General features: G+C 37.8%; 2 long non-coding RNA genes across 2 annotated transcripts in view; both read right to left on the bottom strand.

Annotated features, from left to right (window-relative positions):
• Positions 1–25,309, bottom strand: part of LOC145538300 (uncharacterized) — a 38,758-nt gene extending 13,449 nt beyond the window's left edge. The window contains exons 1-3 of the long non-coding RNA XR_014076766.1: positions 25,214–25,309; positions 22,876–23,103; positions 21,340–21,379 (exon numbers count right to left, since the gene is read on the bottom strand). This is a non-coding gene — a long non-coding RNA (uncharacterized LOC145538300). The remainder of the gene's footprint in view (positions 1–21,339; positions 21,380–22,875; positions 23,104–25,213) is intronic.
• Positions 9,966–13,133, bottom strand: LOC145538298 (uncharacterized). The gene is made up of 2 exons (XR_014076765.1): positions 10,275–13,133; positions 9,966–10,130 (listed from the first exon to the last, which is right to left on the bottom strand). It is a non-coding gene; the product is annotated as an uncharacterized LOC145538298 (long non-coding RNA).
• Positions 25,310–25,664: the final 355 nt, after the last annotated feature.

Below are 25,664 nucleotides of genomic sequence, written 5' to 3'. Positions count from 1 at the left end.
TCACCCCAATGGCTGCTTCTGGGGACTGACAGGCTATCAGCGAGGGGGACAGAGAAGACTGGGTTGCATGTCTCTCACTCTCCAGCAGCATACTTGAGCTCGTGGCACCTGGACAGGTTCCAAAATGGCGAGTAGAAGGTGCAAGGCTCCTTGTGGCCTAGTCAGAGCCATACACTGTCCCTTCTGTTACATTCTGTTGACCAGAGCCATCACCAAGCCAGGCCAGATTCCAGGGGCTGAGGAACAGACTCTCCCTCCTGACTGAGGAAGCTTCAGAGTCACACGGTAAGAACTATGCCTCAAGGGAGGGAAACAATTCGGTCCATTTTTAAAAACCAATCTATCACAGGGGCTGTCTACTTCCCTTAGTTATCCCTTGTCCATTATAGCCTAGATTCCAGCCAAACTGTAATCCTCACTTCCCAAACATGATGCCAAACACTTTCAGACATCTCTGTTCTTGCTTGGACTTGTTTCTTTGACCTAAATTGCCTTTTTCATCCCCTCATGCCTTCACCCTTACTCACACTGTCTTTGAAAGGGTAACTTATGACTCCAGGTTTAAAGGAGCTGATTGAAGATGTATTCTCCTCTGCTCCCTCTTGAAAACCCAGGAAAAGGATATAAAGGGGACTTTTTATAAAGATGCATAAACCCACAAAGGCAAAGAGAAGAGAAACTGACAGGTGGTAAAGTATTTCAACAAAATGCAGGGATGTGGAAATCAGATGCATGGTGCCTAATTGAGCAGACCAGAAAGGGATGGCAGTCAAGCGATCAATCTCCTGCAGAACCCGAGAATCCAGGAACCAGGGGCTGGGTGCCCAGCAAGGCAAGGTAGGAGGCGCTGAACTGTGCATTTGTTGAACATACAGGAAGCCACTGATCCTTGGATCTTCCCATCCTCTCCACACAGGCAGGTGAATAGCCTTCTTCACCCAGAGGCTCATAGGTTTCATCCTGAAGAGGCTTAGCCTGAGGAACTCTGGAGTTGGGAAGAGTAGGCATAGCTCATGGCGCCATTCTGAAAACAGAGATTAAGGGGATGTCTATGTGCAAGAGAGTGAAACTTTCAGCTGCATGCCCAGCTTGGCTCTGGAAAAGTTGGCAACCAGTTTTATACATCCTGAGCAAGAGCCCAAAAGATTCCTCTTTAGGGAAATGGACCAACTCAAAAAGAAGATGTAAAAATACAGACATTTGTGAGCTGCTCAATAAAATATCAACATAGCTGCCTGATTCCCCCATAGGGAAGCCTCCAGGCACAGGCCTAGCTAGCACTTCCATACAGGTTGTTCCAGGCAGCTTGAAACAGGAACTATTTGCCAAGGTCAAGAGACATTCAAACAAAGCCTCTACTATGACAGACAGCAATAAAACCAACAACAACCAAACAGATGGGGAGGTGGGTGGCAGAAGTCGGGTAATAAGAAAGGCAAGTCTAAGTTTGTATAAACAGAAGTCAATATACAATACTTACCTCTGAAAATATTAAGCAGTAGCATCATAAGCATATTAGTTAGAAATATATTGGTAGCAGAATTAAAACTGGAAAGTGCTGGAAATCATTGTTTCTAAGGAGGAAAAAGAGGGCTTGGCTGATTTCATGAAAAGTCTTATAAAACTATTAGATGGACTCAACTCTGTACATGCATTACTTTGTCAGGAGAAAAAATTATTGTTGTTTTAAATAAACAACACCTACTTCAACATCTTCTCTTCTGAAAAGACTTCTCAGTCTCCCAAGCAAGTCCATGGCTATACTTTATGTGTTTTCCTGTGACTACATTCAAAGGATGTTCATAGTTTATTGAAAGTCATGAAAGAATACATTGAGGAAAACACAGTCATGCACTTAACCATGTTTTATCTGTAATGTATCTGTTTGACTGCCTATCTTTTTACTAGGCTTTATGCTTTTTGAAGTCAGAGCTAAGCCTTAATTTAGCATTGGGCATTCAGAAGATGTTCCCTACATATGAGGGGTAGGGAATGGAGATTAAATTACAGCCACTTCACTAGGCAAAATTTTCTCCCTTTAATTCATTTTCTATTTTATTTTTAATTTATCAATTTGTAATTAAGTCTTGTTCCTAAAAGGAATCTACACTGACTTGGTAAAACATATCCATGTACAAAAAAAAAAAGTAAAGAAATCAGGGCACATGGGAAGCCTGTCTTTAAAAAGTCACATCAACATACTATTTAAAATAAGAAAGAAGGAAGGACTGGGGAGCGAGGGATGAGAAACACAAGCAGGATAGCAGGAAGGAAGGACATTTAAGTCACTCGAATGGCCAAAAGAATTTGTCCAATGCTTGCACTTCATATCTGCCCCACCATCCACTCTGGAAATTTCACAGCCGGCTCTTCGCTCAGGTTGTCTGTCCTTCGCGCTAACCAGTCCTTTCCATTGGCCAATGGCTGATATGGACTCATCCTATAAGACCAGGCCAATCAAGTGTAGTCCGTGGATGTGTACCTGTCTGTTTTACAATGTTGTGCTAGTTTCTGCTGTAAAATGAAGTGAATCAGCTGTATGTACACATATATTCTATGTACACGTATATTCCCTCCCTCTTGTACCTCCCTTTGACCCCCTATCCCAACCATCTATGTTATCACAGAGCACCAAGCTGAACTTCCTGTGCTATATACAGCAGCTTCCCATTAGCTATTTTAAACCAGTTAATTGAGGTAAGTCTGCAAGTTGAAAGAGAGCATTTAGATATGTTATAATATGTTAGAGTAATTTCATATCTTTGTACTCTAATAACAAAGCTGAGCTTGATTTTTTAAAAATTTTACTTTCCTAGTCAATCATTTTATTATATTTGCAAAGGTAGACTGAAAATTAAAAAGAGAAAAGCATTAGCCCTTTAGTATAGTTTGAAAAGCTACTTTAAGACTCCTTTCAGATATCACCTCCTTCAGGAAGCCTTACTATTTTCTCTCATGTTCAGGGAGGGTGCTTCTCCTTGGCTATACTTCCACAAAGCCAAGCAAGTTTCTGACCTTGTGCAGTTCAAGTATCTGTTTGTAACTGTTTCCTTCAACAACTGTGAGCTTCTTGAGGGCAAGCACTGTTTCACTATATCTTAGTTATCTTTGCACCAAGGACAAAGCCCACATCAGATATTTAATAAATGTTTGCTGAATATAAGAAACTGAGCAGTCTCGCTTGGGTATACACACCCAATATAGGATTCAGTAGTACCTACTTATCTAAGTTTCCATTATTAATCAAATCATCTTCTGATTGACAATCTTTCTTTATAATATGTTTAATTATTAGACACAGCTATTAGATTAGATCTGATAGGCAAACTGCCTGAAGTACTATGGATGGAGATTAGTAACACTGTATAGGAGCCAGTGACCAAAACCTTCCAAAAGAAAAAGAAATGTAAGAAGGCAAAACTGTTGTCTGAGAAGGCCTCACAAATAACTGAGTAAAGGAGAGAAATGAAAAGGAAAGGAGAAAGGGAAAGATATATTACACCACATGCAGAGCTCCAAAGAATAGAAGAAAAAGATAAGGAAGGCTTCTTAAGTGAACAATGCAAAGAAATAGAGGAAAACAATACAATGGGGAAGACTAGATATCTCTTCAAGAAAATTGGAGATACCAAGGTAACATTTCATGCAAAGATGAGCACAATAAAGGACAGAAACAGAAAGGACCTAACAGAAGCAGACTAGTTTAAGAAGATGGTGCAAGAGTATATAGAAGAACTCTACAAAAAAGGTCTCAATGACCTGGACAACCACCATGGTATGGTTACTCACCTAGAGCCAGACATCCTAGAGTGTGAAGTCAAGTGGCACCTAGGAAGCATTACTATAAATAAAGCTAGTGGAGGTGATGGCATTCCAGCTGAGCTATTTCAAATCCTAAAAGATGATACTGTTAAAGTGCTGTACTCAATATGCCAGCACACTGGAAAACTTAGCATTGGCCATTGGACTGGAAAAGGTGTTTTCATTTCAATCCCAAAGAAGGGCAATACCAAAGAATGTTCAAACTTTCAAACAATTGCACTCATTTCACATGCTAGCAAGATAGAGCCCAAAATCCTTCAAGCAAGGCTCCATCAGTATGTGAACGAAGAACTTCTAGATGTACAAGCTGGATTTAGAAAAGGCAGAAGAACCGGAAATCAAATTCCCAACATCTGCTGAATCATAGAAAAAGAAAGAGAATTCCAAAATCATCTACTTCTGCTTCATTGACTATGCTAAAGCCTTTGACTGTGTGGATTACAATAAACTGTGGAAAATTCTTAAAGAAATGGGAATACCAGACCACCTTACTTGCCTCCGGCAAAACCTGTATGCAGGTCAAGCAACAGTTAGAACTGGACATGTAACAACAGACTGGTTCAAAATTGGGAAAGAAGTATGCCAAGGCTGTATATTATCACCCAGCTTTTTCAATTTATATGTAGAATACATCATGTGAAATCCTGGGCTGCATGAATCATAAGCTAGAATCAAGATTTCGGGGAGAAATATAAACAATGCAGATGACACCACCCTAATGGCAGAAAGGGAAGAGGAATAAAAGAGCCTCTTGATGGAGGTGAAAGAGCCGAGTGAAAAAGTTGGCTTAAAATTCAACTTTCAAAAAACAAAAATCATGGTATCTGGTCCCATTACTTCATGGCAAATACATATGGAAACAGTGACAGACTTCCAAAATCACTGTGGATGGTGATTGCAGTCATGAAATTAAAAGACGCTTGCTTCTTGGAAGAAAAGCAATGACAAACCTAGACAGTGTATTAAAAAGCAGAGACATCGCTTTGCCAACAAAAGTCTGTATAGTCAAAGCTATGGTTTTTCCACTAGTCATGTATGGATGTGAGAGTTGTACCATAAAGAAGGCTGATTGCCAAAGAATTGATGCTTTCAAATTGTGCTGTTGGAGAAGATTTTCGAGAGTCCTTTGGACGTCACGGAGATCAAACCATTCAATCCTAAATGAAATCAACCCTAAATATTCATTGGATTGTCCAATATTCATTGGACAAATGCTGAAGCTCCAATACTTTGGCCACCTAATGTGAAGAGTGACTCACTGGAAAAGACCCTCATTCTGGGAAAGATTGAGGGCAGGAGGAGAAGAGGACAGCAGAGGATGAGATGGCTGGATGGCATCACTGACTTAATTGACATGAGTTTAAGCACACTCTGGGAGATGGTGAAGGACAGGGAAGGCTGGTGTGCTGCAGTTCATGGGGTTGCAAAGAGTTGGACACAACTTTTTTGAATATTACTATCCTGGGAGCCATTCTGACAAGTTTGTTCAGCATAAAGCTGTAAATTCTTTCTCTGTATTTCATTTTGTGTTGACTTCATAGATTAACTGAGTAATTTTTCTAATTTTTGAGTTCAAATGAAATTTTTGCTCTACTGCACTGCTCATATGGGAAAATGAAACCATTTCCTTATATCACTATGAGGAAAATAGCATATAGTATATTCATATAACAGTACTATACATAGCACATATTAGACTTACAATAAGTATTTCTCTCAAGGTATGGCAAACTGTAGGCATGTAAATTCTTCCCCTTGTATCTGAGGCAAACATTGCTAAACAATCATACTTTACTATATTGACCTAAACCACCAGGTTTCCCTGGTGGCTCAGTAGTAAAGAATATGCCTACAATGCAGGAGATGCAGCAGGAAATATAGGTTAGATCCCTGGGTCAGGAAGATCCCCTGGAGGAGGGCATGGCAACTCGTCTTCTTGCCTAGAAAATCCCATGGACCTGGCAGGCTGCAGTTCATAGGGTCACAAAGAGCCAGACACAACTGAAGAGACTTAGCATGCATGCTGCACGCACCCACTGACATAAAACAGACCTGAGGCTGCTATTCAGCCACCATCAACTGAAGAGAAATGGAAATACACACCTTATTTGTCACCCTCAGTATGTATCATGCAACTCAGGATGTGAGTGTAGGCTAAGGCTGAAGTGACTGATGATCCCAATTCCAAACTAGTTTTTAACAAGTTAGGATAGCAAGTCTAGTCAGCATGCATTAGATGGTATAGAAAATGAGAACATACTCTCTTCAGATTTCCTGAAGACGCAAGAACTATCACACTACTGAAGGAGAGGCAAGAAGTCCTTCTGGATGGTAATGCAGTCTCTGATTCTAAGAAACCAGAAGAAATGTAAACAGGTTACAGCTGGATTAAAATCTAACAAACTGGACTTCCCTGGTGGTCCAGTGCTTGGGAGTCTGCCTGCCAATGCAGGGGACATGGGTTTGATCTCTGCTCCAAGGAGATTCCAGATGCCATGGGGCAAGTAAACCAATGAGCCACAACTACTGAGCCCACATGCCACAACTACTGAAGTTCGAATGCCCTAGAGCCCATGCTCTACAACAAGAGTTGTTGTTGTTCAGTCACTCAGTCGTGTCTGACTCTTTGTGACCCCATGGATTGCAGCACACCAGGCTTCCCTGTCCCTCACCATATCCCAGAGTTTGCTTAAACTCAGATCTATTGAGTCAGTGATGCCATCCAACCACCTCATCTTCAGTTGTCCCCTTCTTCTCCTGCCTTCAATCCTTCCCAGCACCAGGGTCTTTTCCAATGAGTCAGCTCTTCGCATCAGGTGGCCAAAGTATTGAAGCTTTGGCTTCAGCATCTGTCCTTCCAATGAATATTCAGGGTTGATTTCATTTAGGATTGAATGGTTTGGTCTACTTGCTGTCCAAGGGATTCTCAAAAGTCTCCTCCAGCACCGCAGTTCAAAAGCATCAATTCTTCAGTGCTCAGCCTTTTTTACTGTCTGGCTCTCACATCCATACATGACTACTGGAAAAACCATAGCTTTGACTATACAAACCTTTGTAGGCAAAGTAATGTCTCTGCTTTATAACACAGTCTAAGTTTGTCATTGCTTTTCTTCCATGGAGCAAGTGTCTTTTAATTTCATGGCTGCAGTCACCATCGACACTGATTTTGGAGCCCAAGAAAATAAAGTCTGTCACTGTTTCCATTGTTTCCTCATGTATTTGCCATGAAGTGATGGGACCAAATGCCATGATCTTTGTTTTTTGAAAGTTGAGTTTTAAGCCAGATTTTTCACTCTCCTCTTTGATCTTCATCAAGAGGCTCTTTAATTCCTCTTTGGTTTCTGCCATAAGGGTGGTGTCATCTGCATAACTGAGATTATTGATATTTCTCCTGACAATCTTGATTCCAGCTTGTGCTTCATCCAGCCTGGTATTTCGCATGATGTACTCTGCATATAAGTTAAATAAGCAGGGTGTTCAATATACAGCTTTGACGTAGTCCTTTTCCAGTTTGGAACCAGTCTGTTGTTCCATGTTGAGTTCTAACTGTTGCTTCTTGACCTGCATACAGGTTTTTCAGGAGGCAGGTAAGGTGCTCTGGTGTTCCCATCTCTTAAAAAATTTCCACAGTGTGTTGTGATATACACAGTGAAAGGCTTTAGTTTAGTCAATGAAGCAGATGTAGATGATTTTCTGAAATGCTCTTTTTCTATGATCCAATGGAGGTTGGCAATTTGTCAACGAGGAGTCACTGCAATGAGAAGCCCAAGCACCTCACTAGAGAGTAGCCCCCACTCGCTGCAACTAGAGAAAGCCCACACACAGTAATGAAGATCCAGTACAGCCTAAATAAATAAATAAAAAAGACCTAATCAACCAACGCATTCCCCTCAAGAGAGAAGAGCTAGTAAATACCTGACTTCCATAACGTTACATGACAATGTATGAAACCTTTGTGTCACTCCTTAGGGCTAGGCAAGCAGAGTGAATGGGCTCTTCAGACATAAAACTAAAATGCAAAAAATATAAAACTATATTAGACAGAGTACAATTATGTAGTAAATATGCATAGCATAAAAAGACTGGATGGGAATACATCAAAATAAAGGCTGTAGTCTCTCTTAGAATGTAGTTACAGATATTTTTTTCTGGTTTTTGGATCTTCTATAAGCAGTTTTATTAAAAATGGGGAGGGAGGTTCAAGAGGGAGGGACCATGTGTATACTTATGGTTGGTTCATGTTCATGTATGGCAGAAACCAATAAACATTATAAAGCAATTATCCTTCAATTAAAAATAAATAATTAAAAAAATAACATTAAAAATGAATTAACTCTTTCACATCCTACAATATTCTAAATAAAAGAACACTTAAGAATAGGGCAAACAGGGGTCTCTTTAGCTGTAGGGGCCTGAAGCAGGGAAGTTGATTAAGTAAGCAATGAGCATTTTGTTGGTTTCCTGATTCTTTCTTGGCTAAGTACAGGAAGAGAGAAGACAAACCCATCTAAAGGAAGCCATATGCCAAAAGCATAAAAAACTGAGATTCCTATATCCCCCAAGAAGGAGAAATCTTGATACCTCAATGAGAGAAGTGAGGATTGACTCGCTAACTGTGCTATTTTAGTGTGTGTGTGTATGTGTGTGTCTTTCAAGGTCAGAGATAAGTCTGGACCATCTGGGATGAGTCTCTTCTTTGCATAACCTGGTGTGATTCCAGAGCACACAATTGCACTACCACATCCACACAGCTTATTAACTGGAAGTTTGTCAATCCTCTTCAAATATGCCAGTGTCAACTGGGGGTTTCTGAAAGGGCCCATTTAAACCTGACCATCACTATAATGCATTACTGAGACAGCAGTGTACAAAAAAAGTATCAAAGGAAAACAAAAGAATGTTGTCCTTTTATTGTAATCCATTGGAAGAGAGGTGATGAATACTTTGAAATGAAGCATTTAACAGGACAACACTGAATACTGTGTCACTAGGAGGAAGCAGTCTTGTTTATCTACAAGATAAGGGCCATGTGTTGCCAGGTGCATTGCTAACTCTTTCCAGAAACTTGGTGTCTGGGTTGGAAATGACCTGAGTATCTCTTCCCCCAGAGGCTTTGATTTTCTAATTATTAGTGGAATGTGGTACAAAGGCCAAAGCTGTGATCTTTTATTAGGTTACTAGTTCATTGCCAGTCTGAGGTATTGTATTTTTTATCCATTTTCTTTAGAATAACTGCCTTAGAGGTCTCCTTCATGTTGATTCCTAATGCTTTTTTTTTCCCTCCAAATCTCCTGAAACTTAGATAAACTCAACACATACCCACATCCTATAAGGTACAACTGTCAGGGGCTCTTTTGCATGCTTAAGAGACTGAAGTGACGGCGTTTAGATTGGCAGGGCAGGCTGGGCACTCACTGAGCCCATGAGAACCTCTCATTAGCACACACGCACCAGTCATGAGGCAGGGCCGGATCCCTATGAAGTTGCCAGAATTCAGACACTAATGATAGAGGCTGTCAGATGGGCTGCTAGCAAGGGCTACTGCCATGTGAACCTCCTTCTCCTTGACTATCTTTTCACCCTTTCAGCTTGATAGTCAAGAGTTCTTTTCTGTTGGTTGGTTTTGTATGTTTTAGGGGATGGGGAGCATGATGGGAAAAGGTACTCATTTCTATACTGTTGCGGCTACTAAAAGGCAAAGTTGAGGGTAATTGCCAAAGGCTACTCCTTTCTCTTTTTTTTTGTTCACTTGATCTGTTTGGACCAATGCACAAGGGAAAAAGGCAGACAGAATGGTTCTGAAAAGTTGCACTCTGTTTTAAAGCTGATTAAAGGATGTGTTTCAGCGTAGGAGAAAAATATATTATCAAGTGCCTGAGCAATTAAACAAATGGTATTTGCAAACATCTGCCGTCCAGTACTGTTGCCTGTATTCAAACAAAGCCTCCCAGTGTCTTTGGCAAACCAGGGTGAGATAAGCTGGGTGCCATTTGCTAAATGAACTCTTCCAAATTACAGTTCTATGGCCTGAGGGAATTCATTCAAACCCACATGGGAAAATTAATTGCCAAAGAGGTAGTTATTCCCTAAAAAAAAAAAACCCTAAAAACAAACAAACAAAAAAACTGGAACCTGGAGTGAAGTTGGTAGTAAGTCAATGAATATTTTATTAACCTTTGCCAAACCATGTTTATTATTTACATATGAATCAGAGAATCCTAAAGTTATAAAAGGGAAAAATGAGACTTCTGGTTGAGGATGGCTTCTAACAGGACTACTGCTTCCCTTGCAATTTCTCCAGTCCATACCTATAAAGATAAACCCAAAGACAGAAACTTTCAATAGCATCAAAGATGACTAGTCCAATGTACAGTATGGGGGAAATGGCTAAAAAGTCAGACGCATTCTGAACTTTGGCTCTCCTATTTAATAGTTGAGTAACTTTTTCTCACCTGCAGAGTAGAGATGATGGGGACATTTTCATAGGCTGGTTATGAGGACTGGAAAAGATATGCCTGTAAAGCCTTCACCACTATGCATGACACCAAGTAAATACTTAGTAAATGTTAACATGAGTAGCATAGCTTCATGGTTATTAATGTTGTCATTATAAAACAGGATTTCCTCTGTCGTCCTGAAATTATAGCAAATGGAGAAAGTAATGGCAGAGAATGTTCTAGATTTACTGAGGTGCTCATTTTAGCATATCTCCTATTCCTAGTCCCAGTCCTATCTGCAACTAATATAAAGGAGAAACTGGCAGAGAAGTGTGTCCTCTGGGTGAATATTTGGAAAAAGAGACTATAATAATCTCCCCTTCCCCATGGGGGAAGACCCCTGGTGTTTCTTCTCTAAGAGGTTAAGGTAGGGAGATCCTAAGAAAAATTCTAACTAAGTTTTGGGGTTTCCAACACCCCCATTTTTCATTAACTAAAAGACTTAATGACTATCCTTTCCCTGAAAGTTGCTGAGGCAACAGGTCTGCTGAGTATCCAGTGTGTTCCTTGGTCTTGGAGAAAAGACAGGAAAGAGATGATAGAGTTGAGGGAAGAAGTGACTAAGAGGCTGCTTAGGTTTCTACTGCATTCAAAGCAAGGCTAAAAGAATATTCCATGGTTGGGTGGACACCACCTTGAGATGGCTGGCCTTTTTTCATTTCACCTATGTCTCAACAAGGAGCCCCATCTACCATGTAAAAGCAAGTCAGTCACAGAGGCTGCTGGAATCAAAAGGGGGGAGAGAAACCCAATCCCTCAAATCAAGGGCTCTACAGAGTTCAGGATCCTTTGTCTCCCAGCTCCTCTAAGGAGACCATCAGAGAGCGAGAGCCAGCAAGGGGAAACTGGCCACATAGAAGTGTCAATGATCTACTAGTTGCAGTCAGAGAAGCAGAGACAATGAACGGTGAAAGGACCTGCCTCTTGTCCTCTGTCCTGTCCTTCTTTCCCACTTAAATTCCTTGAGAGGAGACAGCTCTGAAGTGCCATCTTTAGCCCGGTTTGCAGTAGGAATGGGGATAGAAACAGCTTTGAATTGAATGTAAGACTGACACTTAAAACATTATGAGCGAGGCTTATTAATCTGTTCTAATAATCAAAAGTGACTGAAAACACTGCAGAATCTGAGCAAAATACTAACAAGGGAACCATCACCCAGTGGTAGAAATGGCAGTTAACAGACCATATTTAGAAAAAATTTCATATTTTTGATTCATTGTGTGTGTGAGATTTCTCAATAAAGTATATGTTACTATTATTACTAGTTATAAGGCTGATGGGGCAAGATTTAAAAAGAGAACCATATATAGAGGCTTCAATTCACAACCAACTCTGGCTTTAAATCATAAAACAGAAATTGTCTGAGAAAAGGCATAAAAGATGCCAAGCATTCTACAGTGAGCCCACTGATCCAGATGATCAAGCCAACACAAACCAGAAAACGGGGCTACTACCCCTCTCTATCCACTAGGAATGCTGTGTGAAAACATTTTTTCCTGCAGTAGTCCTCATCAGCATCTTCTTGTAACCGAGCAAGTAACACACACACACAAAAGACCTTGCTCGGAAACTTAAGGACAAACCGTGGTGCTGTCTGAAATCTACAGCCCGCATTACAAAGCACTGGTACGTGGAGAGAGCCTCGACAGTGTACCCTGATCACTATACTTCTCCATTCCTTTTCCTGGCTCAGAATACCAGAGAATCACATGGGAAAAGAAGAAGCATCTGTTGAGAGCAGAGGTTCACTAGGTCAAAGTTTCCCAGGAACAAAGAATTGGAAGGGAAACAATATACACTAACTTGTCTTTTAGCTGAAGAGGGATCAACTCAGTGAAGCCTGTGACCAGTTGAAACAGAGATATACCTAGGGAATGCATTCAAGAGTCCAAAGCATTCCTAAAACTGAAGATTTCCAGTGTTTTTTAAAGCCACTTTATTATACACTACATGTGTAAAATAAATAGCTAGTGGGAAGCTGCCGTGTAGCACAGGGAGCTCAGCTTGGTGCTCTGTGATGATCTAGAAGGTTGGGATGTGGGGTGGGGGTGGAAGGGAGGCTCAAGAGAGAGGGGATGTATGTATACATATAGCTGATTCACGCTGCTGTACAGCAGAAACAAACACAATATTGTAAAGCAATTTTACTTCAATTTAAAAAAAAATCCCCACTTTATGGAGGTATGATTCACAAGTGAAAAAGCAGTACATATTTAATGTATACAATTCATTGAGTTTGACAATAAGTATACACCTGTGAAACCATCACCACCATCAAGGCCATAAACAACAAAGAAATCTTAGTAACAATACGGATGGACCTGGAGAGTATTAAGCTAGGTGAAATAAGCCAGGTACAGAAAGACAACATTTATATGTTCTCTCTTACACGTGGAATCTAAGATAGTCAAATTCATAAAAGCATAGTAGAATAGCGGTTGTCAGGAATGGTGGGGATGAGAAAATGGAGAGGCGCTATCCAAACAGTACAAAGGTCTAGACACACAAGATAAATATGTTCTGGAGATGAACTATACAGCTTAGTGTCTATAACTAATAACACTGCATTGTATACATAAGATTTGCTAAGAGGACAGATCTTATGTTAACTGCTTTTGCCACACACATGCAAAATAATAAAGCAAGTGGGGGGAAGCCACATGCCTTAGTACTAGGATCACTCTGCTGCTGCTGCTAAGTCGCTTCAGTCGTGTCCGATTCTGTGCGACCCCATAGACGGCAGCCCACCAGGCTCCACCGTCCCTGGGATTCTCCAGGCAAGAACACTGGAGTGGATTGCCATTTCCTTCTCCAATGCATGAAAGGAAAAGTAAAAGTGAAGTCGCTCAGTCGTGTACAACTCTTAGCGACCCCATGGACTGTAGCCTATCAGGCTCCTCTGTCCATGGGATCACTCTAGCCTTCTTTAAACAAAATTTTCAAAGGATCAAGTTGCTCAACAAATAATTGCTTGTCATATCAAAGTCCAACACTCTTAAAGAAAGACAGTAATATCCAGTGCTCAACAATACAAAAAATTCCAGCATCCAACCAAGAATCACTAGACACAGAAAGAAGTTACGACATATAAGTCATAATGAGAAGAAAGGTCAGTTAGTCAAAACAGATGCAAAATGACAGAAATGGTGGAATTAACTGACAATGGGCCTAAAACATGACTCTAACAGTTGTGTTTAAGAATTTAAAGGAAAATATGTACATAATAAAAAGGGAAATGTATGACACAAATAACTAAATATAACTTCTATAAATGAAAAACATAATATCTAAAATGAAAAATTCACTGTATGGGTTTCAGTTCAGTTGCTCAGTCATGTCCGACTCTTTGCGACCCCATGAACCGTGGCACGGCAGGCCTCCCTGTTCATCACCAACTCCCAGAGTTTACCTAAACTCATGTCCATCGAGTCGGTGATGCCATCCAGCCATCTCATCCTCTGTTGTCCCCTTCTCCTCCCGCCCCCAATCCTTCCCAGCATTAGGGTTTTTTCCAATGAGTCAACTCTTCACATGAGGTGGCCAAAGTATTGGAGTTTCAGCTTCAACATCAGTCCTTCCAATGAACACCCAGGACTGATCTCCTTTAGGATGAGCTGGTTGGATCTCTTTGAAGTCCAAGGGACTCTCAAGAGTCTTCTCCAACACCACAGTTCAAAAGCATCAATTCTTCAGTGCTCAGCTTTCTTCACAGTCCAACTCTCACATCCATACATGACTACTGGAAAAACCATGGCCTTGACTAGACGGACCTTTGTTGGCAAAGTAATGTCTCTGCTTTTTAATATGCTATCTAGGTTGGTCATAACTTTCCTTCCAAGGAGTAAGTGTCTTTTAATTTCATGGATGCAATCACCATCAGCAGTGATTTTGAAGCTCAAAAGAATAAAGTCTGACACTGTTTCCACTGTTTCCCCATCTATTTCCCATGAAGTGATGGGACCAGATGCCATAATCTTAGTTTTCTGAATGTTGAGCTTTAAGCCAACTTTTTCACTCTCCTCTTTCACTTTCATCAAGAAGCTTTTTAGTTCCTCTTCACTTTCTGCCATAAGGGTGGTGTCATCTGCATATCTGAGGTTATTGATATTTCTCCCAGCAATCTTGATTCCAGCTTCTGCTTCTTCCAGCCCAGCGCTTCTCATGATGTACTCTGCATATAAGTTAAATAAGCGGGGTGATAATATATAGCCTTGACGTACTCCTTTTCCTATTTGGAACCAGTCTGTTGTTCCATGTCCAGTTCTAACTGTTGCTTCCTGACCTTCACACAGGTTTCTCAAGACACAGGTCAGGTGGTCTGGTATTCCCATCTCTTTCAGAATTTTCCACATTTTATTGCGATCCACACAGTCAAAGGCTTTGGCACAGTCAATAAAGCAGAAATAGAGATTAGCAGTAGATTAGACACTGTAGGTGAAAAGGTGCTGAACTCGAAACATCAAAATAGAAACTATTCAAACAGAAGGACAGAGTCAGATTGAAAAAGTCTTAGTAACCTATGAAACAACACAAAGTGTTACAGTGTATGTTTAAAAGTGATGGAGCAGACAAAATCTTTGAAGATATAATGGCCAAAGATTTCAAATTTGATAAAAATAATAAACCCATATATTTAGGGTATTTAATAAACTTAAGCAGCATAAATACAAAGAAAACGGCACCAAGACACACTGTAATTAAACTGCTGCAAACTACAGATAAATGGGTAAAAAATTACAACACAACTTTCACCACAAAACAGGCATGCCAGAAAACAATGGAATGGAAGAAGCTGAATGTATGTCTTTCGGGGTGATGTTGGGGGCATAGAAACTCTATACTTAGAATTCTATACTCAACAAAAACATTCTTCAAAAATTAAAGTGAAATAAAACTTAACCAGACAAACGAAAGTTCAGTAAATTCATTACCAGTAGGCTTGAATCATAATAAATATGAAAGGAAATTCTCAGGTAGAAGGAAAAAGATTTACTTACACCAAGATCTATAAATGAAAAAAAGAAAAGCACCAGAAATGGTAAAGAGATGGGAAAATCTTTAAAATATTTTTCCTACTTTGAAATTTCTTTAAAAGACTATTGACTAGTAAAAGAAAGGTAGTAACAACATAGTGAGGTTTATAACACACGTATCAGTAAAATATATGCCAATGAGATCCAAAAGGGAAATGGAAGCAAAACGATATATGATTTTTATATTATACATGAAATAGAATAATATTTAAAAGTAGACTAATAAATTAAAAAGGCATATTATAATTTTGAGAGAAACCATTAAAAGAGGTACAGTTAGTAAACCAATAGTGGGGATAAAATGAAATATTAAGAAAACACTAAATTAATCCAAAAAGGTAAGAAAACAGAACAAAGGACAGGACAAACAGTAAATAAATAGCAAGATGACAGATTTAAACACAACTACAAAAGTATAAAAGGGCTTCCTGGGTAGCTCAAATGGTAAAGAATCTGCCTGCAACGTGGGAGGCCTGGGTTTGACCCCTAGGTTGGGAAGATCCCCTGGAGAAGGGCATGTAACCAACTCCAGTATTCTTGCCTGGAGAATTCCATGGACAGAACAGCCTGGTGGGCTACAGTCCATGGGGTCTCAAAGAGGCGGACACGACTGCGTGATTCACTCACTTTCACTCATAAAAGTAATTACATTAAGTGTAAATGACCTAAATGAGTAGCTCTAAAACTGTGGTCTACTGGTCCCTTAACAGAAATCAGCATAGAACATCAAACTGTACTGGCAATCACTGTACTGTTCATTATCATTAAATGCACAGAGAAAAGAGTCAGTCCCACTTAAGAAAATGCTTCATGTAGCAGTACAAATTATTGACATTATTAAATCATGACCCTTAAGTACCTCTTTGATAAAATACTCCCTCCTCTTTGTCTTTTGTATTATTTTGTGGCATAAAATCTATTTTTTCTGATATCATTATAGCTATTTTATCTTTCTTATGATTACTGCCTGCATGGTATATCTTGTGTAGTCCTTTCATTTTTATTTATGTCTTTGAACATAAATTTTGTCTCTTTAAGACAGCAAATAGTTGGATCTTGCTTTTTTTATCCAGTCTGACCATCTGTGACTTTTGATAGTTATTATTCAATTTATAATAAAATAGTAATTGATACAGTTACATTTACAATTAGGAAGATATAGCAATTACAAGTCCATTCTCATCTAAAAACAAAACCTTAAAATAAAATGATGCAAAAACTAAATGAACTGAAAGGAGAAACACACAGTTCAACAATATATGTGATCATTTCAATAGTCTTCTCTCAATAACTGACAAAATAACTAAATAAAAAGCCATCAGGGGTAGAGACCTGAACAAACATTAATCAACTTTCCATAACTGACACTTGTAGACCACTGCATCCAAAACCAACAGAATATACATGCTTTTCAAACATACTTGGAACATTCTTCAAGAGGTATGATATGCTAGGCCATAAAATAAATCTCAAAACATTTTGTAAAAGTTGAAAAAAGTGTACTTTTCAACCATAATAAAATTAAACTAGAATTCAATAGTTGAAATAAATTTGGGAAATTCCTAAATTCTTCAAATTAAACAACACACTTCTAAATAATCTATGATCAAAAAATATGTCATGAGGGAAATTAAAGTATTTAAAATTGAATGAAAAACTACAGCATATCAAAATTATGGGATACAGCTAAAGCAATACTAAGAGGGAAATTCATAGCTTTGAAAAAAATCTATGTTAAAAAAGAATAATGGTTTCAAATCAGCAATTTAAGCTTTCACCTTAAGAAACTAGAAAAAGAAAAGCAAACTAAACTCAAGGTAAGCAGAAGAAAAGAAATAGAGTGGAAATAAGAAATAATAGTACAAATCAATGAAATAGAAAAAACAGAGAAAATTACTGAAACAATATCTTTTACAAAAAATCACAAAATTGACAAAAAAGAAAAATAGGTTTTAAAAATTAAGAATAAAAGAGGGGACATTGCTACTTAAACTACTGAAATGAAAAGACATCTAAGGGAATACTACGAAAAACTCTGTGTCAACAAATTACACAAGTTGGATGAAAAAGACAAATTTATAGAAAGATAGAAATTCCCAAAACAGACATAAGAAGAAACAGATTCCATTTGTTTATTTTTTTTTTCATTACCCTAGGAGATAAATCCAAAAAAAAAAAAAGAAAGTACTGCTGCAATTTCATGTCAAAGAGTGTACTGCCTATGTTTCCCTTTAGGAGTTTTACAGTATTGGGTATTACATTTAGGTCTTTAATCCACTTTGAGTTTATTTTTATATATGGTATTAAAGAATGTTCTAATTTGATTCTTTTACACACATCTGTCCAGTTTTCCCAGCACCACTAATTCAAGAGACTTACCTTTTCTGCATTATATATTCTTGCTTCCTTTGTTGTAGACTGATTGACCATAATTGTGTGGGTTTATTCCTGGGTTCTCTATTCTGTTCCATTGATCTAGAAGTCTGCATTTTGTTTGTTTGTTGTTTTAACTTTTAATTTTATATTGGAGTATGCTTGTTGACAATGTTGTATTAGTTTTGGATGCACAGTAAAAGGATTCAATTATACATACAATGGATCTATTCTTGTTCAATTCTTTTCCCATTTAGGTTGTTACATAATAATGAGCAGACTTGCTTGTGCTATACAGTAAACATCTGTTTTTGCCAATTCCACACTATTCTGACTACTGTAGCTTTGTTGTATAGTTAGAAGTCAGGAAGTGTGATTCCTAAAGGTCTGTTGTTCTTTCTCAAGATTGTTTTGGCTATTTGGGGTCTTTTGTGTTTCCATATAAATTTAAAATTTTTTGTCTTAGTTCATGAAAAATGCCAGTGGTAATTTGATAGGAATTGCATTGAATCTGTAGATTGCCTTGAGTAGTATTGTCATTTTAACAATATTGATTCTTCCAATCCAAGAACACATATATCTTTCCATCTGTTTGTGTCACCTTCAATTTCGTTTTTCAGTGTCTTATAGTTTTTTGAGTACAGCTCTTTTGCCCCTTAGGTAGATTTATTCCTAGATATTTTATTCTTTTTGATGCAATGGTAAATGAAATTGTTTCCTTAATTTCTCTTTAAGATAGTTCATTGTTAGTATATAGAAATACAACAGATTTCTGTATATTAATTCCAGCAATCTTATGAAATTCACTGATGGACTCTAATAGTTTTTTGGAAGCCTATTTAAGATTTTCTATGTACATTATCCCCTGGAGAAGGAAATGGCAACCCACTCCAGTATTCTTGCCTGGAGAATTCTGCGGACAGAGGAATCTGATAGGCTACAGTCCAGAGTCGCAAAGAGTCGGACACAACTAAGTGACTAACACACACACACATATATTATGATCTCATATGTGAACAGTGACAATTTCACCTCTTCTTCTCCAATTTAGATTCCCTTTCTTTTTCTTCTCCAATTGCTGGGGCTATGACTTCCAAAACTATGTTGAATAAAAGTAGTAAGAGTGGGCATCCTTGTCTTATTTCTGACCTTAGAGGAAATGCTTTCAGCTTTTCACCATTGAGTATGATGTTAGCTGTGGGTTTGTCATATATGGCCATTATTATGTTGAGGTATTTTCCCTCTATGCACACTTTCTTAAGAGTTTTTATCATAAATAGATATTGAATTTTATCAGAAGCTTTTTCTGCATCTTTTGAGATGATCATATGATTTCTATTGTTCAGTTATTTAATGTGGTGTATCACACTCATTTGCAAGATTTTGAAAATTCCCTGCTTCACAGAAGTAAATCTCATACTACTCAAGATAATCTACAGATTCAATGCAATCCCTATCAAATTACCAATGGCATTTTTCATGAACTAAGACAAAAAAAATTTAAATTTATATGGAAACACAAAAGACCCCAAATAGCCAAAACAAATGCATTGTTGAAGTTGGTTTGCTAGTATTTTGAGGAATTTTGCATCTATGTTCATCAGTGATATTGCCCTTATAATTTTCTTTTTTGGTGATATCTTTGGTTTTGGTATCAGAGTGATGCTGGCCTCATAAAATAAGTTCAGAAATGTTTCTTCCTCTGAAGATTTTTTGGAATAGTTTCATAAGAACAGGTGTTAACTCATCTCTAAATGTTTGGTAGAATTCACCTGTGAAGCTGTCTGGGTTGGGCTTTTGTTTTTTTTTTTAATTAAAAAAAATTTTTTTTTTCCCCTACTAGAACCCCCCTTCCATTTCCCTCCCCATCCCATCCCTCCAGGTCATCCCAGAGTACATAGTACAGCCACTATGGAGAACAGTGTGGAGATTCCTCAAAAAACTGGAAATAGAACTGCCATATGGGCTTTTGTTTGTTGGCAGTTTTTAAATTAATGATCCCATTTTAGTACTGGTAACTGGTCTGTTTATAGCTTCTATTTCTTCCTGCTTTTGCACAGCAAAAGAAGCCATAAACAAATTGAAAAGACAACCTATGGACTGGGAAAACATATTTGTAAATGATGCTATTGACAAGGGATTTATTTTCAAAATATATAAACAGCTCATATAGTTTAATATAAAAAACACAAACAACCCAGTCAAAAATGAGCAGAAGACTTAACCAGACATCTCTCCAAAGAAGACAAATAGATGGCCAACAGTCACGTGAAAAGATGCCTAGTATCATTAATTATTGTTGTTTAATCATTAAGCTGTGTCCAACTCTTTTGAAACCACATGGACTGTAGCCTGCCAGGCTCCTCCATCCATGGGATTTCCCAGGCAAGATTACTAAAGTGGGTTGCCATTTCCTTCTCCAGGGAATCTTCCCAACCCAGGGATCGAACCAACGTTTCCTGCATTGCAGGTGGATTCTTTACCACTGAGCCATGAGGGAAGCCCTATAACTAATTATTAGAGAAAGGCAAATTAAAACTACAATGAAGTGTCACCTCACACCAGTCAGAATAGCCATCATTAAAATGTCTCCAAATAATAAATGCTGGAGAAAGTGTGCTGTTGGTGGCAATCTGAACTGGCATAGCCACTATGGAGAACAGCATGGAGATGCCTTAAAAATCTAAAAACAGAGTTATCATGTGATCCTGCAATTTCACTCTTGGGCATACATCTGGAGAAAACAATAATTTGAAAAGATATATGCACCCCAATGTTCACTGCAGTAGTGTTTACAATAGTCAAGACATGGAAGCAGTCTAAATGTCCATCAACAGAAGAATGGATAAAGAAGATGTGGTACGTATATACAACTGAATATTACTCAACCATAAAAAATAATGAAATAGTGCCATTTGCAGCAACAAGGATGGACCTAGAGATTATCATATACGTGAAATGAGTCAGAAAGAGAAAGGCAAATATCATGTGATATAACTTATATGTGGAATCTAAAAAAAATGATACAAGTGAACTTATTTACAAAACAGAAATAGACTCACAAATACAGAAAACAAACATTTTTACCAAAGAAGAGGAGGGGAGCACAGGAAGAAGTAAATTAGGCATTTGGGATTAACATAAACACACTACTATACATAAAATATATAAACAGCAAGGATGTACTGTATAGCACAGGGAACTATATTCAATATCTTATAATAATATATAGTGGAAAAGCATATGAAAAAATATATATACTCATATACTATATAATATGTACATATATGTTACTGAATCATTTTGCTTTTGCTGTATAACTGAAACTAACAACATTGTAAATTAATTATTTCAATTAAAAATGGTTAAAAAATTCAAAAAAAAAGAAGAAATAGAAAACCTGAGTAGATCTCTAACAAAGTAACAAATTGAATAAGTAACTAAAAATTTTCTAGCAGAGAAAAGCTTAGGTCCAGTTAGTTACACTGGTGAAATATATCAAACATTTGAATAATACCAATCCTTCCTGTTTCAGCAAGTATATTAGATTAAAAATTAGGATTATTTATACAACAAAATACCACTGTAAGTAAAGGAAACAAATTTATACTCACAACATGAATGAATCTCAAAAATCTAATGCTGACCAGAAACCTGTCAAAAAAAAGGACATGCTATATAATTCCATCTATATGAAATTTTAGAAAAGGCAGATCTAATCTATAGTGAGAGAAAGCTGACCAGTGTTTTCTGGAACTGGGAGTGAGCTGCCCCAGGGAACTTTTTGTGGTGACTGAATATTCTGTATCTTGATTGTGCTGATCATCACAAGGTATGAAACTAACTAAAATGTGGGCTTCCCTGGTGGCTCAGACAGTAAAGAATCCATCTGCAATGCAGGATACCCAGATTTGATCCCTGGGTCAGGAAGATCCCCTGGAGAAAGGAAAGGCTGCCTACTTCAGTATTCTTGCCTGGAGAATTCCATGGACAGAGGAGCCTGTCAGGCTACAGTCCATAGGGCTATAAAGAGTTGGACACGACTGAGTGACTAACACTTTCACACACACACACACAACTAAAATGTACATGTAAAATGGGTACTTTCTATTTCACGCAACCTACCTCAGTAAAACTGATTTTAAAATGAAAGATATAAAATATTATCTGACTTTAAAATTTTAATTTATATTCATTAAAAAATAAGTGGAAATATGGAATGAAAAAATAAAAAATTCCTTGCTTCAAATGGGTAGAGGTGTTAAAAATACTATTTTTTAAATGAAGGTCACTGTGAGGAAAACACAGGTGAATGCTTCTGAAATTTTAATCAATAATTATTAGAAGCATTAAATGCACACTACATATCTTCAAGAATATCACTAACATTATATATCATATATGAAAAAGTGAACTGTGAAAAAATTGTGTTGCTGATATTCTGTATATGTAAACAAATTTAAAGTTAGTCTTCTGTGTGTGTATGTGTGCTCTGGCACTCAGTCATGTCTTTCTGTGGCCCCATAAACTGTACCCAGCCAGGATCCTCTGTCCATGGGATTTTCCAGGCAAGAATACTGGAGTGGGTAGCCATGCCCTCCTCCATGGGATCTTCCCGACCCAGGGATCAAACCTGCATCTCCTGCATTGCAGGCAAACTCTTCACCACTAGCACCACCTTTCTAATATACACTTATTACAAAAATAAAGGCTTATAGAAATACACAAAAACACTGAAGTTTTAAAAAATTAAAGTTACATTGGAGTTTATAATAGTAAAGAGATTCAGCAGCCTAATACAAATGAGCAACACTATCAAAATTTTCTGAGAAATAAAGGAAAATACATAATGTTGATTTAGGAAAGGCTTTTTTTTAAAACAAGATAAAACCCCAGGCACCTTACAATGCTTAAATTTCAAGATAATTTAATACTTCCATAAACCATAATGATTGTGGCAAATTTTATTATCCATATTTGTCCTCAACAAAATCTTCCTTTTAAAATGATTTTCCTGTTAAATGTGAACTTGACACTCTTCCCAAGCAGAGTGTCAAATTCTCTTTCACTGAATCTGGGTAGGCTTGTAAGTAACTACAGCAGGCTTCTGACTTCTGAAACTAGGTCACAAGAGGTGATACAGCTCTTACCTGGTTCTCTTGGGCCACTCTCTCTTCTGGAACTCAGCCATCATGAAGTGAGGAAGCCCAAACAGATTTATGGAAAGAACCATGTGGGTGTCCTCAATGACAGCCCAGTTGCAGTCCCAGCTGAGAGCCAGCATCAGACATGTGAGCAAATGAGGCTTTGGCTGATTGTAGTTTCCAGTAATACATTCCTTCACGGTCTTCAAAACTTTCTAGCTGAGGCCTGAGACACTATGGAACAGAGAAAAACTGCTGTGCCCTTTCTGAATTCCTGACCCACAGAATCTGTGACCATAAGAAAACGGTTGTTTCTTTTGTACCACTAAGTTTGGGGTTATTTGTTACACGGCAGTAAAGAAAAACCACAGAGAAAAAAAGAGACTGGGCTAAAACATAGAAACATGTTGAATAAGTTAAAAAATAATATCCAGAAAATATGAAGAGTTAATAACACTCAATAAGGAAAAGCAAAGAGTCCAGTCAAATATTCAAATGCCATACACAAGGAACTTGGAGAAGAAAAAAAATGAACAGATGCTCACCTCTATTAGACTGACACAAATTTTAAAGATTAATAGTACCAAGTGAGGCTGTGTGTAAACTAAAGAAGTTTGGAAGGCAATTTGGTATTTCCTATCAAAATTTAAAATATGCACATCCTTTGACTTGTCAATTTCACTTCTAGAAAGCTACTTACAGAAATACTAGCAAATGAATGTAAAGATTTTTGTACAAGTGTTTACTGTAACATTGCTTCTAATAGCAAAAAAAAAAGAGTATATTTGATGTTCCTTGTAGAGGCATAGTTAAATATAGGATATTGATATGATGAAATCTACAGTAAAGGTAGAAAGAATGGGGAAGACTATCATGCCTTGATACGGATGATCACCAAAATACATTGTTAACAGTGAAAACCACAGAAAAGTTAGTTTGGTCTTCCTTGAAAGCCAAACAACTGTGCATGTGAAAATAGTTAGGTTGTTGGGTAGGTAGGTAGATATGAGATATGTGAAGAAAAGGAAGAGACATGATGGATACTAAGCTACTGTCAGTAGCTGCCTCTGGGGAGCACAGTAGAAGTGGGGATTTTTCACATTTTGTTCTAAATGATGGTAAGTGGTATGGAGAAAAAAAATAGCAGGAACAGAAGATAAATGCTAGTACCAAAACTGAAAAAGACACTTGTACCCCAGTGTTCACTGCAGCACTATTTACAATAGCTATAACACGGAAGCAACGTAGCTGTCCCTCAACAGATGAACAGATAAAGAAGCTATGGTACATAAATACAAGGGACGCATTTGAGTCAGTTCTAATGAAGTGGACAAACCTAGAGCCTATTATAGAGAGTGAAGTAAGTCAAAAAGAGAAATATGAATATTGGATACTGATACATATATATGGAGTCTAGAAAGGTTGTACTGATGAATTTATTGTCAGGGCAGCAATGGAGAAACAGACATAGAGAACAGACCTAAGGACACAGGGGAGGGAGGAGGGAGAGGGTAAGATGTATGGCGAGAGTAACAGGGAACTTACAATACCATATGTAAAATAGATAGCCAATGGGAATTTGCTCTATGACTCAGAGAAGTCAAACAGGGGCTCTGTGACAACCTAGAAGGGTGGGGAGGGAGATGGAAGGGAGGTTCGGGAGGGAGGGGACATGGGTTCACGTATGGCTGATTCTTGTTGAGGTAATGACCGAAAACCACAAAATTCTGTAAAGCAAATACCCTTCAGTTTTTAAAAAAAGTGGAAGAAAAAGAAATGCTAGTGAGGAGGTTTATGTAAATAATCAAATAAAATATATTTCTCATCTTTACACACATGAAATTACAAGAACATCTTTGGAAATAATGCATATGCCAAATTAGAACAGTGTTTACTTCAATGGTGGGAAAAGGGGAAAATCCTCTAAGAGTTTGAAAACCAGGAGATGTGGATACCTTGAGGCCCTCTTAGAGATTATCTACCACAGAGATCACCCAAATTACTGAAATTATTTTCAAGTATCAAAAAATACATACAGAAAATGAATGGCAAAAATTAGAGCACTTTGTATGGATTGGTATTTTCCATATTGTGGGTACGTTTTCCATGTTGAAAAGATTTGAAATGCTTTCAAACACTTAAGAACTCTCTAAATCAGAAATCAAGTTATAGTGTAGATAGACCACCCCAAAATTTTGATATTTCTTATTTTTAGCTGCCATTAAAATATGAACCTATTAAATGGAATGAGGGTTATTTGGCCCAACAGCTACACAGCTTACATAATTTATAGAATGAAATTTATTAACTTGATAGTCATTCCTTATTCATCAAGATTACTCACCCATAGTTTCAAGGCTGAACTATAAAAACTCCACATTGTATTAGATCCTCAATCATTCAACATATGCCAAAAACCATCACTAGCTAGAGGGGCCACCTGTAGTTATAAAAATAATAAATTTCAGTATTAAGAAGGATGAGTATCATCTGAACCATTCCACAATTTACTACTAACAACACATGTAAGCACTTACGCACAGTACCATCAGAATGTTTGGATTTGTATATTCCAAGTTTCTCTATTTCTTGAATTATTCTGGCTTTTTTACATGCAAAACACATTACTATTTGGGTGTTTGATCTTTAAGCAGAGGTACGTTTTTGTTTGGAGAAAAGGACTAATTTGAAAAACACTAGGCAACCAGAGGACATATAAAGAATGTGCTGTGACTGATACAAGTATTTTTTAAGTAAGCTTAGATGTATTTTTTTTCCAAAGCAACACACATCCT

This window comes from Giraffa tippelskirchi, chromosome 1, assembly GCF_054371585.1.
Source record: "Giraffa tippelskirchi isolate mGirTip1 chromosome 1, T2T-mGirTip1v1.2.pri, whole genome shotgun sequence".
Taxonomy (NCBI): domain Eukaryota; kingdom Metazoa; phylum Chordata; class Mammalia; order Artiodactyla; family Giraffidae; genus Giraffa; species Giraffa tippelskirchi.
Note: the sequence above shows the minus strand (reverse complement) of the source record. Positions and strands in the feature narration are given on the sequence as shown.